Source organism: Mizuhopecten yessoensis, unplaced genomic scaffold (assembly GCF_002113885.1).
Source record: "Mizuhopecten yessoensis strain PY_sf001 unplaced genomic scaffold, ASM211388v2 scaffold4663, whole genome shotgun sequence".
NCBI lineage: Eukaryota > Metazoa > Mollusca > Bivalvia > Pectinida > Pectinidae > Mizuhopecten > Mizuhopecten yessoensis.
Window position 1 is genome coordinate 393,053 of NW_018405659.1, and position 20,169 is coordinate 413,221.

The window sequence follows — 20,169 nt, forward strand, 5'->3', positions numbered from 1 at the left end:
AATGTTTATGTGTGCTGTGACTCATACCAGTAGGTCTGTAACATATGTGTCAGTAGGTCTATAGAATATGTGTATTTCAGACATTTGTAACGAACCCCTGTTGATCAGTGCAGTGTATCAGACGATATTTCTGATAAATTGCATGAGCGTTAAAATTGTTTCTATTGCCGGCATTGGTGATTTCAACCGATGTGCATTTTGTACGATATGGCAGCCTTTGGTCTTGTTTTCGTTGTAATAAAAGTGTTTTTTTATTTTATTTTTTATTTTGCACATAAATTTACAATGGCATTGTAAGTGCCCAGCGATATTTCAGCAGCCGTCATGTTTATTTATATTGGATATTGTAGTTCCGGTCAGTGTTGTATTAATACGCTTATAATTGTGTCTCGTGATGCATGGTAATTAAAGTCCCATCAACGACACAGCTTTCAAAAAGGCTATATAGCGACAATGCCATGCAAATGTAAATATTATCCAGTAAATCTCTAGAAAAGCAATACCTTACTGCATCGGCAGACAACCTGTCACTTAAATATTTACCTAGCATTTTAAACAACTAATAGACAACCGTTTTTAAATCTTTATATTGAAATTGAATGTCTACTGATGTTTTGGGAATCTACTTGATAACGTTTTCGTCTACTTCCTTCACTTGTCGTTTAAGTCAAGTGTGATTGTAATATACTTAAATACACATCAAATTATGATGTGTGCCCCCCCCCCCCCCCCCCCCCCCCCCCCCCCCCCCCCCCNATGACATTAGTTGTAAAAGGATGTTTAACAAATAGACCCCCTTTACACACACACGCATCCCATAGGGCTCACGGGAAGTGAAGTGGTGTGTCGTACGTCCTGAGTTGGATATACTAGTATATTGATATCAAACTCGTTCTTTTTTCTGTCGTGGTTACTTTTTATCGTCTCTTCAAATCACTGTAATGGTGAGCAATGCTTGTAAAACACGTAGAAGTCGAACCAAGCCAGTTAGCGACTCTTTTTCAGTTGAGTCTTGTTTTTGTTTGTTTAGGTCATCAAAGTAGCGGCAGGATTAAAATGCGTTTGCGCAAAGCAGTCGACCGGAGGTCACTTGATCAAAACACCACCTTACCAATATCAAGCTACGAGTTTTCACTCAGGCTCTCTCAAACACGACTCCGCCAACAACCTAGCACCAGACATTGTTCGTTGTATTGATATCATCTATATGGTCAAGACTTTTTTGTTTATTATTCGAAGTATCGAAGGAGTTATAAGAGAAGTATCATGCGTTGGTGAAATGAAATGTCGTGGCACAGCGTATGTGTTGGTCATTGAAAGACCGAAACTACACGAGAACCCCGTCGAATGGGAAACCTATCCCGTCGAATGGGAAACCTCGATTTACACCAAGTAAACATACACGAGTACCCCGTCGAATGGGAACCCTCGATTTACACCAAGTAAACATACATGAGTAACCCGTCGAATGGGAAACCTCGATTTACACCAAGTAAACCTACACGAGTACCCCGTCGAATGGGAAATGCGATTTACACCAAGAAAACATACACGAGTAACCCGTCGAATGGGAAAGCTCGATTAACACCAAGTAAACATACACGAGTAACCTGTCGAATGGGAAAGCTCGATTAACACCAAGTAAACATACACGAGTAACCTGTCGAATGGGAAAGCTCGATTAACACCAAGTAAACATACACGAGTACCTCGTCGAATGGGAAAGCTCGATTAACACCAAGTAAACATACACGAGTACCTCGTCGAATGGGAAACCTATTCCGTCGAATGGGAAAGCTCGATTTACACTAAGTAAACATACATGAGTAACCCGTCGAGTGGGAAACCTCGATTTATAGCAAGCCTTGTTTGGATCCATGTTAGAATCGACGGAGATGAGAAACACCATGAATCAATCTATCCCACTATATCACACGTCAGCATGACGCTCGCCTCTCGCACAATTATAGAGTAGAAATTGGATTTCAAATATTTATTGCTGGAGTTAGGAAAGTATGTTTGAGACCTGGCAGAGACGCTATTGATTAACGCCCCTCAACTCCCCCAAAGCGCCCTGTGCGTTCATATGGTAGCTCCCGTTATCATGGCCTTTACCTGTCAAAAATATACACAACCCCTTATGTACCTCTCGTTTGTCATCACCTCAGATCCCATTTCCGCCTTACAGCAAATTACGTCACGGCCAAAACTTGACTCCGACACTTAAAGTGTTAAGGCACAGCAGTATAATCTCTTGTGAATATGGATTTAATAACGTCGGACGGGCAGGTGTTCGATAATCGATACGGCGCGGAAATAGGGCTACCCTGAAGTGTCAAACGTGATATCAAATGACGGATAACTCGCAGTAATGTTTGTTTACTAAGCTTGGAACAAAACGTAATTACAAACAGACGGGGAGAATAGCTGAAAATAGAATCATTGACCACGACAACAACAACAAAAAGCACAATGATACAAGTCTAAAACGAACTGCATTATTAGGAAAGCTTTTTAATGCACTGTTTTTTGTTTGGCTATGGATTTGGACAAATATTGAAAACCATGCAAATGTTTTCTCCTTGATCATCTGCATGACATCTATTGTTTTTTAGTGGAAGTTCCGCACTCTCTGACTCATCAAAAGAAAACGAAAATCGAACATTCCAAAACACTGCATGACTGTCTCTTTAAAATAGTTCGATCGTTTAACGTGTGCTTCCCTTACAGGTTTTAACATTCTAGAAAAGTAGCGACCTTCTGTATACCACTGCCTGGTTGTCTGTCGCGACTGATGAAGGGCGTTTGTAGGATCGGGGATTTCCTTCTGTGTTTCTTACTTTAGGCGCACTGGCAGAACTCTATTTGATCTGTTGTATCCTTTGCAATACTTGGGACCATTTGTATTTTCCGGTCTATCCCTCGTTGGCATAACCTATATAACGTTTCCGGTTTACTTCCATGTGGCTTTATGTTATTTTGTTTTTGTTGACGAGCATTAAATGTTCAAAAAATAATAATTTACAGTAGTTGATTTGATTTAAAGTGTACCCTAAACAAAAATAGTAATGAATATATCATTATTCTATATAATCCGAACACAACAATGTCCAAAACAGCATACTAATCGGTCATCTCAATACCGAGATATTGACGTGTATATTGTACGAGTTTCACATGTCCTTCTTCTACTAATGAATTGGCCCCTATCGACTGTGATTTTTTTGTCTTAGTTCATATAAAATTTGCCAGAATTTCCAGACAGTGAGTTTAATTTAAACTAAACTGACGACTCTGAATAGCGTAACATGGCTGGTAGCTTTGCATGTCCAGATTCTGAGCACTGATGAGAATGTTTTCGAATGAACGAGTTTGAGGGAAATAAAACAGAAATAGTCTCAATGTTGCATCTTCGCTAGCCAAGTGTTCGCTTCGTATACACTCCACTTACCAGCGAACACTTGGCTAGCGAAGATGCAATGTTGTCGATCAAAGATGTTTCTTAATTTTAGCTGGAAAGTCAGTTTGCAATCATTTTCTTTACTTTACACAGATACTATATACTTTATATGTCTCTGCTCTACAGTAAGAACTTATCAAATCATGTCGTCATTGAACAGCACTACTTCGTGACGGAAATAAATCAGTGAAAAATGTTTACAAAATAACTATAACGTCGCGTGTCTGCTGTTTTTAAATGTCAATATTTTTAGCATCACCGTTTAATGACAAATCGACGACATTGTGTCTCTCTTATGTTAGGTCGACAATTCAAATAAACAGCAAAATACCGACAGTTACACATTAAATTGTATACAATACAGTACCTATTAGTAGAGACCCCACAATGGGGTCCCGTGACCACTTTTCCCGGATCAAGGTTTGAAAGTTGATTTCGGTCAATTTGAGGATGCATTTAAAAATGAGCTGGGGTGAACCTCGTGTGGGTTAACTCGGTCAGACGCGACAATTCAAAATGGCCGCCACCCGGCGTCCAATATATCATAAAAATAAATATCTTTGCTTCTAGATGTCCGTTTTATATGATTTTTGGGTCTTAATATATGTTTTGAAGGTCAGGGATTTCATTTATTAGCACAATAACTCAATAAAAGTAAGTTTTAGAAAGACAAATGTTTTTTTTTTAATATTATTTTGCTGCCAAAAACCAGGATAACCGCCAGCAGACTGCAAAAGAAAAGACAAGGGATATACCCTTAATGGTTTGGATGCAAAGTTTTCATCTTTAACAATTGTAAACTAGATAACACAACCACTGTGTTAAATGTCCGGTCAATGGTTTTGTTTATTTCGGGTTTAACGTCCTCGCAACGGCAGTTGTTGCTGTTCCCCTAAATGCTGAACGTTAAGCAGGGAATAACAAAAACATTGTTTAAGGACTTTGGTATGTCCCGGCCAGGGGATATGTCTAATGTCTTCCTCACCTGGGCAAGTGTTCAACGTTAAAGCCAAAAGGGAGATGTTGCCAAACTAGGCGCTAGGAAATAAACGGTAGTTAGAAGAAGAAAGAAATATAATACAGATCCTAAACATTGCAATGGGTGTAGCAGATTGATTTTGGTCGCTTTTCTGTCCCCTGATAGAGAGTAAATTCTTATTAACCATCCTTGTAAAATATAATTTGGCTTTATTTTGCGAAACACAATTATTTATATTGTGAGTGTGAAGTTTGGATTCGAGGCCTGTAATGTGATGAGATAGTAGCGATATATATATATTCTGGCATTCATCGTCCTCCAATTCTGAAAGACGAGCAGTATTTGATTGGGCAAGTCTACTCAGCAGGCGGTCGGCATGTGTTTCTAACACAACGCAACCTTTATGTTGGTCTGTGATTGTTGGTAGAAATAGACATCACTTTCTGATTTATATTTCCGAATGTTTGTTGCAGAAATGAATGACCTGTTGTTTGCAAGCAAGTCTAAGGAGGAGGAAAATAACCCATTTGGAGAAGATAAGGTATCCTTATTAAACAGATAACACAGTACCAATTTGTGTTTTAGTTACGTTCTGTGAGCGTTTTCCGTAATGATTAAAATATTTAGAAAAAAAGGATATATTTTATTTTACAAATTGATTTAGAGCGTGACTAGTTGGAATGCATAACACAAAAGAACTGTTGTGGACTCGCTTTGGAATCTGTATTGATGTTACACAAAGTAGTGCTGTATTGTATAGCTGGGGAAATGTACGCTATTTAATAGGAGTAAAACCCCTATACAGAACAGTTGCTAGAAGCAACAACGCTGAACTATGTTTGTAGTATTCAAGTTATGTCAGAGAGCTGATAATGTTGAGCAACGGTAGGCGATACTTTGTAGGTCCGTGTCTGAGTACTGTTTGATATACCAGGTATATTACGTAGCACTACAGTCCAAAACACCTTCTGTGCAAAAGGTGTGCGCACCATAGACTTAAAGTTAATAAAGAACTTGAACTTATACACTTGAACTTAGCGTAACATACATAACCATTTTATAAGCGACAAAAATGCAGCCGTTATCAACCCAATTTCAGTAAATGTCGGCTGCAGGTGTTTCTCTAGACATACTAGGAGGATCACATGCCACGTTAACACCACTCCGAATTCGATCCAAATAAACGATAGTGTAAAATGTGTTAATTTCAGGTGTACATATTTATTTGTATATTTAACTTTTCCGAGATCTTAGTATTTAACGCAGTTATTCACTATTTTCCCCTGTGTTGTTAATATCGCATTTGAATGGCAACTAGTAGACCACTGTTTATATCAAAGTGTCTTACAAAAACAATTGACGTATGTGCGTGTATTACGGTGAAATATATAACGAGGATGAGAAAATATTGGAAAAAGTGATTAAAGAATGTCGAGTTGCATTTTTCACCAATGTAGACAAATATACTTTGATTATATCTATTCTACACAGTTAAATGTAATGATATCATTTTTGTGTCTACCTTTGTGTCCATACTGATAAACCGCAAGGTTTAAGGTAATAAAAGAATGAATGGAAAATGCGGATATGATAAACAAGGTGACCTAGATAATCTAATTATTAAAATATAAATTTGCTTGCGGTAACATTTGCCACGTGATGTGTCTTAATTTCTCAACAAGCTGCGCGTTTCGATCATTTCCGACCCTGTGGACAATTGTCCTATTTTTCAAAATTTTTACCCAGATATATTTGGCAAGGGTTTTCATTTGCAGTCGCCATGTGGTCGACAGACGATAACCAATTAATATTGATAACATGCTTTTATACCTGCTGTTTATTCCGATCAATCAATTCCATCAATCTATCGACATCGCTCAACACATGAAATCAGCATTTGACAGATTTACAATCACATTTCAAGGCACATTCTTGGTAAGTTTGGCGGAACATTCTAACCATGAGCTTGTCAGGTTTTAAGTAGATCTAGAGGTTAATATAACCTTTTTTTGTTTGTCGGATAGCAAATCTTCAAATAAATACAAAATTAAATGCGGGTACCGGAAACCAGCCATGCGGCTGGCTTGTTTACATTTGTGTAGGAGGATTTTGGAAGAGTGCTAGTCTGTTGGAAAACAGTACATGCACGCGCATGATGTATCGTCCAATATACAATTTTATTAACCAATGAAAAGTGACTTTACATCGCAAACGTAGAATTGTGAGGAATACGATGCAGCGTTAAGCTGACTGGGGTAGGAACATCTGGTCAAGTGTGATTAGTTAGGAAAACACTGGACGATCAGGTGCTAGATTAATTGTTGTCTACAAAACACTGCGGGTTATCAGAAAGTGTAGTCTGCGCGGTCATTACACGTGCATAAATATACACAAATCGACAGCGTATCGGAGTCTGATACAGGGCCAGAACCCACGCTGCACGGCAGACGTGCACGAGAGATAAACCAGATGCCGTTATGCTTGGTTAGGTTCTGCCTAGCCGTGTTATTGTACAATTACGCTTTGAGAGTTTACACAGCTTTGTTTTATTCAATTTACAAACATTTATACACGAGACAGGCCTTTTTTACTTGGAGGGTAACGAAGTTACAAATGATTCAAGGTTTCCTTCCCGAGTGTTGCTGAACCTCAAAACACGTTTCTCAGTTACCACCGCTTGTCCGTACAGTCTTCCTTCACAAATCAATTTATTGCAAGAAGGCCATACACAGCTGCCGATTTTTACTGGTTGGATCAATAGTCTTGATGGCAGACTATTGACTTCGAGGAAACTAAGCCCTTTATCACCGCTCACTTACATCATAACTTCAGATTTCCAGTCAATATTTCTAAAATCTGTCATAATTACCCTTTTCGTAAACGGAAAGATTAACATCAGCGCGCGATTGTACAATCTCAAATGTCGATTTTCCTCGCCAGATTAAGTGACAGTGGTATAAATTAGTCTGGTTGAGTTAGATCGGTGTATTTAAGTGCGAGCTATCTGGGTTTACCGACAGAGGTCAGTCCTGATTTAACATATGTTACCTTTTGATCTTTTTGAATGATACAGGTAAACGTTTGTTTACATTAGGAACCTTTCGGGAACAAGCCACAGCCAGGTAAGTCAATACCACTGTTAGTGTTTACATAGAATTTCATTAGAACATGGAATTTGGATGTGCCATTTCAATGTGATGAAACTTAATATACCAAGTGATTTGCTCCATAAGATGAGCTGTGGACTCCATCACTGCATTACAATCTTTGCTCTCACAAATACGTAAAGTCGCGAATACTTCATAATTAATAAAACAATGCCCATTTCAAGAAAATTGATAAATTTCAATTATACAAATCAACATAAACACTAAACAAATAAAGCCTTACCAGAAATCTCGGTTTCCTAAATAGACAAAATTTGTTCAATTTGTCGTTACATGCATGGGTACGGCAAGATTTCCGACAGTCTGAAATGAAAGTTTATGTATCGTGTTAAGATATGATCAGGTTTCTTTAAATCAATCTGCTCCGTGATTTAAAAAAGACTGGGGCTCTTTGGTCATTAAGAGTGACATTTACACAGGAAATCTGTTATTGTCAGGGCGAATTCTCCAGTTTTATAGTGTATGTCTAAACGTCCGTAGGAAACCGCGTGTCGGATGGACTTCGATCTATTGATTGCGGTGTTAGTAACTTGCTGAGACCCGGACTATAAGGGTTGAATGTTATGGAAATTCCACCCAATGGGTTGTAAATAATGTTAAACTAAAGGTTAGAGTTTTAACTAATTTCAAAAAACCATGGGTTTAACCCAATTTGAAAACCACTTTGTTGGAATATCCCTATCCTACAACTCTTGGTTGGAAAAGGTTAGGTTTGAGTAAGTATTTTAGTATTGATGCCTGAAGGGCGGAGTGGATTGATTTTGATGGAGCATCCTTGGCCAACGGAACCTCAATTTTGTATAAACGGAGCGTATGTCCCCTTTGGGGGCAGATGGGTCAGGCTAAATAGATGGAACTTGGGGTAAGTCTTTAAAATCCTTCTGCTTCAGTACGATTGAAAGTGTTTTTTTGGATTTACCAAATTTGGTCAAGTGATCATTTGGCAAGGGCGACCCAATTTCTATAAAAGGAGAGTGTGGCACCTTTTGGTGCAAATGGGTCGGGCCCAATAGGCGGAACAGAAGAATTAATACTCCTCCTTTAGTACGATTGAAGGTACTTAAATAAAATAAATACGAGAGTTTCCTTGGGCAAAAGGACTATTTTTTTCAAAATCCTCCTCCTTCAGTACGATTAGATGGACTTAAAAAGAATTGCGGAGAGTATCCTAAGGCAAAAACGGGAATAAGTTTTATGTCAACAAAGGAAGCGCCGCCATCTCCTCCTCCTCCTCCCCCACCCCTCCCCAGTGGGAAGAGCGGTAGAGTCAAATGAGGGAACTTAGGTAAACTTTTAAAATGCTTCTCCTTTAGTACGATTGGACGAACTTTTACCAAATTTCGTGTAGCGCATCCTTAGGAAAAGAGAACGCAGGTTTGCATAGAAAGATAGGGCAAAAGGGCGGGATCCAGTGAAGGAACATAGAAATGAATGTTTAAAATCCTTTTCATTCAGTGCAATCTTTGGGAAAATGGGACAGAGTAGCAGGGCCAAATACGGTGAACTTCAGGTAAATCTTTGAAATCCTTCTTCTTCAGTACGATTGGAGTTTTTTTTTTACCAAATTCGGCCAAGCATCATTTGGCAAGCGACTATAGGGTGATGATATTTTGCCAGTTACGAACTGGGATGAAAAGTTTGTTCAAATAAATGGCCTTCATCCGTATTCAAGGTCACAGGGGCCAAATATGTTTAAAACTTTAAACAACCTCTTCTAAATAACCAAAATGCGCAAGGTTATGATATTTGGCCAGCAGTATGCTTGGATGAAGGGCTACCAAGTTTGTTCAAATGAATGACCTTCACCCATATTCTGTCTTTAAACACTTTAAACAACTTCTTCTGAATAACCAAAAGGACCAGGATAGTGCTATTTGGTCAGTAGCATTCTGGAATAAAGGGCTACTGAATTAGCTAAAATATATGACCTTCACCTATATTCAAGGTCACAGGGGTCACATTTGTTAAAATCTTTGAACAACTTTTTCTGAATATCCAAAAGGTCCAGGATGATGATATCTGGGCAGTAGCATGCTAGGATGAAGGACTACCAAGTTTGTTTATATGAATTACCTTTACTCATATTCAAGGTCACAGAGGTCAAATATGTTTAACACTTTAAACGACTTCTTCTGAATAACCATCAGCCATAGAATGTTGATATTTGGTTAGTAGTGTGCTTGGATGAAGGGCTATCAAGCTTTTACATTTAAATGGCCTTGATCCACTTGGTCACATTAAGTCAAATATGTATAAACATTTAAATGACCTAATCTCAATATGAGATGAAGGGCAATAAAGTTTGTTCAACTTCATGACCTTGTTCGACTTTCAAGGTTACAGGGGTCAAAGGTTTTTCAATCTTTTAACTGGTTCTTTTGAATGACTTATAGTCATAATACTGATATTTTTCCAGTAGCTTTATTTAAGATCGCTTTTAAGGTTACAAGTGTTAAATTAATACCAGGTTAGCGATGCAGGCACATTGGGCCTCTTGTTTATATTTAACCATCACAAGGACTTTGAATGTTTTTCTGATTCATATATTAATTATATGTATATGATTTTCATTTCTACTACAAGTTGGTACTTTGAGCGCATGGTTCTATAAATAGATTGCGAAAACTATCATGGTCATAAAGGCCCTTGAACCTGCGTTACTGACCCTGAAAGGAACACTTCGGTATTTTGGCTATTTGGGGATAAACGATCAATATCAGCAGAAAGGTATACATACAGTTGTTAAAATAATTAAGAGTCAAAGGGGGTTCTGCTTAAATGTCTTCTCCAAACTAGCATAAGTTCTGATAAAATCGACTTTTGAAAATTATATCCAAATAAATAGCGTCGCATGGCACGTAAGTCAGGAAAGTTTTGTTTTGGTAATTATTCTAACCTTAAAATTGTCTATGTAACGATAATCAGCTGCCAACAAAGCATGTTTACGGCTAAATTGTCAAAAAAGTATCATCTAGTGAAAACTGGAAATAAAAATACTGCAAGACAGTTTTTTGGGCCTTTTCCCTGTTTTGGGTACAGTGACGTTATACAAGGACTCTGATCACAATGCTATCGGTAGGGCTTCTTTTGATTTTGATAAATGAGTAATATAACGCAATGACTGCTGCACAATAGCATGCTACAAGATGCATATTACAGTAATCTGGTCATAGAGTAGGGCTTGGCATAATTTCACATGACCATTGTTGACAGCAAAAAGACGCTAAAAAATGTATCTTTTCTTTCATCATTAGGTTGCAGATTAAACATGCTAAAAGTTGGAACCCTTCGGGATATGACAGTTTATCTAAGCATTTTGGCTTGGTACAATTATGTTGTATATATATACTGCGTGCGCTTTGTATAAATTTGGACTTGTATAGAAAATGTGTATCTATAATTCCATTCTAAACATTTAATTTGCAAAGTTTATTTCTATGTATTCTTTAAAAAAACACCAAGAACAATGAGTGTGCATTCAGTTTTACATAATAATGACGTCACGAGTTTTAAAGTTGTGTTGTAGCAGACAAAATCAAATTTTGTCTTGATGTGAAACACAATCATGGGATAGAGAAGGTTGTGGCGTGAACTAATTTGACTGAATGTGTTCTACGTTCGATCCTCTGACGTGTAGGCCTACTTATATATGTGTGCGAAGATTCCCCGTGGTCCGTGTAGAACGAGTGTTTTCTTCACAATTCGATTAGAGGAAATATGTGCTTTATTTTCTCGGTTTTTTTTTTCATTACCGGATGATTTTTTGCTATTACTACACTTCGTTAACCGTGTTTAAATTTAGTTAATTATCGATGTTCGCGGGTTGTGTTTGCTAAACTTGTTATCGTTACCATGAGGTAAAAGCGCTAGAAAATCGTTATTTATTTAAATCTTTTTAAAATTCTTACTAATTACCTAATGTTGATTAGAATCCCACAGCTTCCGGATGATAAAACATGTTTATCAATCGATAGTTCATTAATTGTATAGGAAATCCATTAAGCGTCAAGAACGCACGCCAGCTTCTTATTACAAAAACTATGAACCACATCACAAAGCAGCCATGGGGAACTCACTCCGGAACTCGGCCTAAATCTGATGTATTATTAGTCTACGCGTTCGATAAGGATGCAGACGGTTCGGCTAGATTCGGTAGTATTTGTCATACAATGATAGTTACATTTACTATTGTCTGTTATAATATTTCTTTCCTATATATCTCTTTGTTTTTGTAAATGGGCAATTAATTCCAAGTCAGAAAAAATGACGAACAAATTGGAACCCTACTTCGCTTTGTTCATCGGCAGTCATAATTAAACATAAATATTTCTTCAGCAGTTTCTACAATACAATTTCAGAAATAATATGTTAAACAATGCATTTCCAATGCCTCGACCTCCGGATGTACTTCTGAATCTAGTCAACATCAATCATTAAACCTCTCTAACAAACTAAACTTCAGAACATAAGGTGCACAAAACAGATGAACGTATTAAACGATAAGTGGTTTTACTAACATTCACGTGTTTAGAGATGTTTCAGTAGAGTAAACAGAGCTTTCGGTATATATGTGGTCTTGTACTCTAACCGCTTAGTCGTCAGACGTGAGCGAACTCGGCCGTGAAATTGAGAGTTCGTCATTATTAACGGGTTTGGATCCGCATCAAATAAAATCCGTTTTCCCGATATTGAAGGTCTATGTATCTTATCTAAACCACGCCAGAATATCTGTATATCAGAGATCTTACATTATCTACAATTAAACGGCCATGTCTAGTGTTTGTAACGACACGTCTGCGTCTGATCGAATCAAGATCCTAGCGCGTGAACTGCAAGACGTGGCGATGTTGGTGCAAGTGCTACGCGGATAGGGGTTTCCAAGAACACGCTAGTCTTTCACTGTTTCTGATATACAATATCTGTTCATCAGTTTTATGTCGTTCATTCAACTTCTTAAAACACAATCAACTTCTTGAAAAAGTGCTTGACCATTGTGATAAAATTTGATTGTGTACATGGGTTAAGATCATTGAGACATGTTGAATGAAAAAGGCTGGACCAGAAACATCAGGTATTTTGTGGATACTTTTAAAAACATCTGAAACCTTTGTACTTTCAAATGACGGGTTTATATACCACATACAGAGTAAATAGTAACGCTTAACCTTCCTGATCACCTGGTGTCTTCTTCAGTCGGTTGTTTGGGTTTAAAGGTTTCAATATGGTTTCGTTTGATCTTTCATTCTTTATGTTGTCTTTGGTTCTTGTTATTTTACACTGTGTTATTTTTCTTCATCCGGCTTCTTATATTCAATTGGGTGAATATTTGAGAAAAAAACATGTTTACACGCAAGGGTCAACGTTCGATTTAACTTCCTGAAAGTGTGAGATTCATTAGAGACATGATTGTTCACGGCCAAAAAGACATTTGCGTTAATTACCTGTATGTATACTCAGCATCACTTTTTTCTCGGTCTTGACCAAGTTGCTTTATTGGTCAATCGTGGTTACGCCGGAACATTCTCGGAGTCTTACTATAACTACGTACCTAACGCTGTTATAACAGGGCCGGTGTTGATGGCTATCAGACAGTGACATGGATTTATCGAAACTAATAATCTTGTTCAAATTGCAATAGTCTGTCGTCTTTGTTACAGGATTGGTTATATTACTTTATCTATTGACCTTTCTATCTAGATTCGTTTTTTTGCTCGTGTGAAGTATTGCCATCCGTCGTCGTGCAGTGCGTCGTCGTGCAAGACGAGTGCGTCGTCCGTAAACTCTTTTTACGTTTTTTGATCATTTCTGGGAAAAACCCCCCAGAACAAATCAATAAAATTTTGCAGACAGATTCCTTAGTCAAAGACAAACCAAAATTGTGAGTTTTATATATCTAACTCCCTAGGGGCCATAGAGACGGCGGTCAAATTTGCAAAATTGCATAATTGCTAGAATCAAATACTCTTCATGGGTTACATATTTCTCAATGTGCCTTATCAAAATGTGACTTTTATTACCCCCGGATCATTCATTAACCGATTGGGTGGAGTTAAAGTTTAATATAGTTTATATAGAGACACTTCTGAGTTTATTTTGTTTATATTCTTTTTTCTTTTCACCCCGAGGGCTGATTGGCAAAACTTTCAACTTCTTCTTACCAATACCTAGTTTTGCTGGAATCATGTCTTCTCAGTTGATGGGTGGATCCTCAGAACACAATTCTATACTTAAACAGAGTCTATAATTCCTGCACAAGCCGATGTGTTGTCAAATTTTAGTCATGCCGGTCATGTGATTTTTTAGCTCACCTAGTCCGATTATGCCATACCGCAGCGTCCGTCGTCCGTCCGTCAACTTGCTACTAGTCCTGAATGGCACAGTAGATTTTGACTAAATTTGGTCTGGAGCATCCTTAGACCAAGGGGACTCAATTTTGTATAAACGGTGGGGACAGAGGGGCAGGACCCAATAGGAGAAACCGCGGTAAAACCTTTAACATTCTTCTTCTACTGTACGGATACCGTAGGGATAAGGGGATTTTATCCTAATTTAGGCTGGAGCAACCTTGGGCCAAGGGGACTCAAGTTTGTATAAACAGTGGGTATGGCCCACCTGGGACGGGGTCAAATAGGGGAAGTAGAGGTTAACCTTTAAAATCTTTCTTCTACCATAGGTATGAAGGGATTTCATCCCAATTTGGTTTGGAGCATCCTTTGGTAAAAAGGAACCGATTGTGTATAAACAGTGGGTCTGACCGCCCTAGGGGCAGAGAGGCGGTGCCCAATAAGGAATATAGATAAATTGCTTTAGTATCCTTTTTTTGCTGTTAGAGTGAAGGTATTTTGACCAAATATGAACAGTAGCATCCTATGGGGAAAGGAAATCAATTTTGTATAAATGGTGGGTCTGAACCCCTGGGGTTTGAGTAGTGGGGCCCAATAGGGGCAATTTAGCGAATTCTTTAAAATTCTTCTTCTTCAGTAGGAATGACAGGATTTTGTCAATATTTGATCTAAAGTATCTTTGGGTGAAGGGGACTTAATTGTGTACCAACGGTGGACCTGACCCCCTTGGAGGTAGAGTGGCGGGGCCCAATAGGGGAAATATTGCAAATTCTTTAAAATCCTCCCTTTCCTGTAGGAATTACAGGATTTTGTCCAATTGCATATAAATATAACACCTGACTAACCATGTACTACATGTACACTACCAGCAACGTCTGGCTATTTCAACTTCAACCTTGCTAACATTTCCAGGTGAGCGATACAAGCCCCCTAGGCCTCTTGTTATTCTATTTGTCCTGACTATTTTCAGTCTCTAGGGTTGTTGGTGACAAACCATTTAATTTCAAGTGTTGGGAACAATAAACCCAAAGGCTCGAAAAAAAGAATTGTAAGATCTGCGGCGTCAATTGAATATATTGCACAAGTTTCCGTCACGATTTAGGCCTTAACACACGATATGACATTTTTCTAAACACAACAGTTTACAAGTGCTGAGAATATTTAATTAATTGAATAATTCAATACATCGGGGAATTACCGAAACGAGACTCTGTTTTAGTAAAGAATTGGCGTGGTCATTCAACAAAGGTTTGAGGACCATCCTCTGACCTGTACGGTCCAGTGTCTTTTGTTGACTCCTTTGTAAAGCTGACAAACACAGGGCCAAAGATCACGATGGCAAAGAATTGTAAGTCTTCGATCATATAAAGTCGACTGTGATACTTGAAATTGCAGAACTCAAGACATGAGCAAACACTCTTGGCCGTATAACATTGGGTGTGGTCTCTTAATGCTGCAATCTGACAGCACCGTGAATTTAGCCTTCGCAGAATTTGTTATCTCGGAATAATACAACGAATTCAATAGGCCCCATGCAAGACGAATGCAGCAAGTACTCAAGTATGCTCTTAATTTAATAAGCGTTTTTTGTAAAGTGTTTTCGTAATGACTATTTTACAATGAAGCTTTTGTAAATATAAACAGATGTTCTGCTAACTTGAATTATAAGTATAAACCGGTATTCTGGTAACGTGAATTGAAAATATAAACCGGTATTCTGCTAACGTGAATTGTAAATACGAACCGGTGTCCTCCTAACTTGAATTGTAAATGTTAACCGATGGTCTTCTTATGTGAATTGTAAATGTAAACCGGTATTCTGCCAACTTGATTTATAAATATAAACCGATGTTCTGCTTACGTGAATTGTAAATATAAATCGATGTTCTGCTAACGTGAATTGTAAATATATACCGATGCTCTGCTAACGTGAATTGTAAATATAAACCGGTGTTCTGCTAACGTGAATTGTCAATATAATCCTATGTTCTGCTAATATGAATCGTAAATATAAACAGATCTTCTGCTAATGTGAATTGTAATGGGACAGAAAGTTGAAATTATCCTACCAAGCTGTAATTCTGAAAAAGACTAAGCAAGCAAGTTCAGTGATTACTTTCTGAAAAAAAATCAGCTCAATCAGGAAAAATATTGCCACCTCTAGTTGCTGATATTGACATATCTGTCATGACTGCTGACATTGCATTTGATGGGGAACCAGTGGCAAAGCTCTCACCAACAACCTAGGACAAGTTGCGCAACATTATCATGACCTCGCAATCAAAGTCCTGTGAGCTTGATCCCACTGCCTACAGACCTATTAAAGCAATGTCATGAAGCACTGCTTCCTCTCATTGGCTGAGTCAAAGGTTCCATTATGTTTCAAGAAGGCACATGTCAGACCATTGTTAAAGAAGCCTGGAATGGACAAGGAGGAGTTGAAAAACTACCGCCCAGTTTCAAAACTGCCTTTTCTGTCTAGGTTCTTGGAGAAGGTTGTGTCCCGGCGTTTTGAGGTTCATCTCCATGCAAACAGTCTCCATGACAACATGCAATCGGTCTACTGCATGGGACAATCTACTGAGACGGCCCTCCTACGTGTACATAATGATATAGCTTCTGCATTGGATAACAAGTGCAGAGCGGAGCTTGTCATGCTGGACTTGTCAGCTGCATTTGATGTCATCGATCTTGGCATACTTTGTAAACGTCTGGAATACTCTTATGGGGTGACTGATACCGCACTATGCTCGATACAAACTTACCTGATGAACGACGACAGTGTGTTGCCATCGGATCTTCCACATAACATGACAAAGTACTAGATTTCGGAGTTCCTCAAGGGTCGGTGTTAGGACCACGAAAATATTGTATGTTCTCCGAACCGATTCGAGAGATTTGTCGTCGCCATAGCCTTCGCTTTCATTGCTATGCCGACGACACACACATTTACATGGTCATTAAACCACAGGACAGTTGGAATACCGTCTTAGAAAGTCCGGAAGCTTGTCTGACAGATATCAGTATCTGGATGAACGCCAACATGCTTAAGCTTAATCAGGAAAAGACGGAACTTTTCGTCTTTTCCCCAAAGTGTCAGCAAACAATGGCTCTCCAGCTCAAGGTCGGTACCAAAACTATTGAGATTGTTCCAGCTGTTAAAAACCTAGGGTATACTAGCTGTATTGGGCAGTTTTTAACTGCAGATGCATGCAAGAATTTGGTGAATTCAATTGTTACCTCTCGGTTGGATGGTAACGCCCTGCTCTGTGGTACAATGTATATCTGACAAACTAACTAGTCGTCTGCAGAGGGTCCAGAACAATGCAGCACGGCTAGTTACTCGTACTCGAAAGAGAGAGCACATCGCCCCTGTGCTTTATTCGTTGCATTGGTTACCTGTACGATACAGGTCGCAGTACAAAATGCTGGTGTACACATACAAGGCACTGAATGGAACAGCTCCTCAGTACCTACATGAGCTTGTTACCCTGTATCAGCCGTCACGATCACTGCGGTCGGAGTCAGAATCTTTGTTGTCCCCAAAATCTCGAACTGTGACCTACGGAAACAGATGCTTTGGGAGGGTTTCGGCTACGTTGTGGAATAACTTACCATCTGCAAGTAGAAAGTCAAATACCCTGGCCAAGTTCAAGAGGGACATCTAAATTCATCTCTTCACGTCTGCATTTTAGAATCTTTGCAAAGACGTCATGTAAATACCACCCTTTTATTTGCTCAATTATGTGCACATTGCTTGCTTAAATGTATAAAAGTGATTGTAAGCCTTTGTTTTTTTTGTTTTCACAATTATAACCATTACTATTATCCATATGTTGTAAAGCGCTTTAGAGTAATTTTACAAATTATATAGGGCGCTATATAAATGTCGTATATTATTATTATTATTATTTAAATATAAACCCACTGCAGTTAAATCACTAAAAAAAAATGTCGTTTTTCATACATACATGTACAGTGACCTCCCCTTAACTTCATCTTGAATATATATTCATCCCAATTTAGTCTGGGGCATTAACGGTTGACCCTAACCCCCCCCCCCCCCCCCCCCCCCCCCCTACCTTGAAAGCAAAAGGGTGGGGTCCTATTCGAATTGTGTTCTCGCTATATCTCCAGAAGTACTAAATTTATCTTTCTGAAATTTCATATGTGCATACAGTAATTACCATGGAGAGCTATAGTTTTACCTCACATCGAGTACTTTAAACATATCAAGGTGAGCGATACAGGCCGTCTGGGCCTCTTGTTTACTTAAAAAAAGATAAAGGGATTCAAAAGGATTAACCTCGTCTCCTTTTATACAGTTGTCCCTCACCACAAACGACGCCTTTCGGTGTAATTGAATAAATGAAAGTAAATAGTGTAGACCAATTTGACACAGATAATATTTATTTAAAATGATTTTTCATTTTCTACCTTCATTCAACTGTATGTCTATTGCTTCCCTGGGGATAGCAAGACTGTTACAGCGTTGCTGTCAATCATGGACGCTCATTCTTAATATAGTTCATTGTAATCAGCGCTTGAAGCAGTGAAGGCCACCTAGCCTGTTCACCTGGTCACATCTCAACTCACCTGTAAACTCCCCTATGTATACCTCTGTAATTTACAGTGGTTGTTCATTTATTACAACCAAATTGCTTTAATCAATATGATTTGTCAATTATGTTATTATTCCAATTATAGCCGTAAAAAGAACCATTGAAGAGAATCGAAAGCGGGTTTTGCCCGGCGAATCGATGGCCGAAGTGAATCCGTACCTTACGTGGTGTATACTGTATTGATTTTGGCGCGTGAGTGTTGACATAGCGCACGTTAACTCAGCGCGGCGGGGTGCTTGATAGGGCCATTTTATCTCTTTCCACAAAGATACACCCAGAACAAATATTGGCTTCATCGATAAAAAACTTGACACAAGAATTGGAAAACAGACGTTTGAAGGTGTATTGGATCGGCTCACTTTAAGAATCAATTGTACAGAATAGAAACCGTCCTCGTGAGTTAGAGAATATAGCGAACTGGTAATTCTTTTCAAGCGCCACAAGCATGAAGCTGTACTAGACAGGGTATCGATTAGGGAAAGGCGGCAAGATCAAAGAACCTGTTTCATAGATGCATTGTAAGGAGCAGGTTCTACGTCCAATCGGCCGTCAAATTGTTCCTTAGCAGAGAGGGATGTAGACTGATTTAGTCTTCGTTACGAGCAGCCGGTCAGTATCGGTTGGGAACTATTGAGACTGTGTTCTTGTTGGTAAGTGTTACTTCGGAACTTTTCTTTGGTTATTATCTATTGTTATTGAAGGTAAAAAAATAAATCTAGTTTGATTTACGATTGTTGTTTATAATCGTTATAATCAATTATCGCCTTCTGATATTCTATATGGCTGTTTTGGAACAGTCTTTATTTAAACGTCTTCATGTATTTGTGATTGCCATATACCGGTACTTCGGAAACTATCTACAGTTATCGTCGGAAATCTTAAAACTCAAAACTTGTTTACTATTGTTGATTATTTTAGGCAGTTCTGCCCTTCGAACGTTTCTAAGGCTGTTGTGTAAAATAATTATTTCAACATCTACCTATATCGGTGATAGTCTTTGATTTCGGAAGCTATCGATGGTTATGGCCATGGTACGTAATCCTAAATAAGGGTTGTACGATTCATGTCACGTCATCATTACCTTTTATAGGCACATCACAAAGGGACATGTAACAAATTATCAGGTCCCTGTAGAACGTCTGACGTTCAGACTTTTTATGATTTTTGTAGACAAGCCTTAAGGTAAGAAACCATCATTAGACTGTTCCTGTAGACATCTAAATTTAGGATCTGTTAACCGTTATTATATTCAAGTGTGACGTTCGAACCTTTCCTTGTTGATTACAAAAAAAGGGTTGGTTTCAAAATCTACTTGTAGTTATCTTGACGGCTATATTATGAAGTCTATCTTTATTTATTGTACTCAAAAAATCTAACCTATGAAGTCTGTAGACAAAGTTCGGAATCTATCTGTATTATTGAAGACAATCTGACTTCGGATTCTTTCTGTGGTTATTGTATAGACTAGCACTAATAGATGATGGATTGTCTATATTGATGAACGCTTGGCTTTACTGTTAAAACTTCTGTCTTTTACATGTAAGTATTTTCACATAATTACTGTACTTGACTGTACTGTTCAGATTCGTTAAGTCTA

General features: G+C 38.3%; 1 protein-coding gene across 5 annotated transcripts in view; it reads left to right on the forward strand.

The window, feature by feature from the left end:
• Positions 1-20,169, forward strand: part of LOC110449581 — an 82,393-nt gene that overhangs the window by 26,557 nt on the left and 35,667 nt on the right. The window contains exon 1 of one of the 5 annotated variants that reach the window (XM_021496534.1): positions 7,335-7,561. The exons of 3 other annotated variants lie outside the window; for them this stretch is intronic. The gene's annotated coding sequence lies outside the window, so the exon portion shown is untranslated. Of the gene's footprint in view, positions 1-7,334; positions 7,562-18,935; positions 19,223-20,169 lie in introns of those variants that run through there. One more of the 5 variants, XM_021496531.1, reaches the window with a different exon arrangement.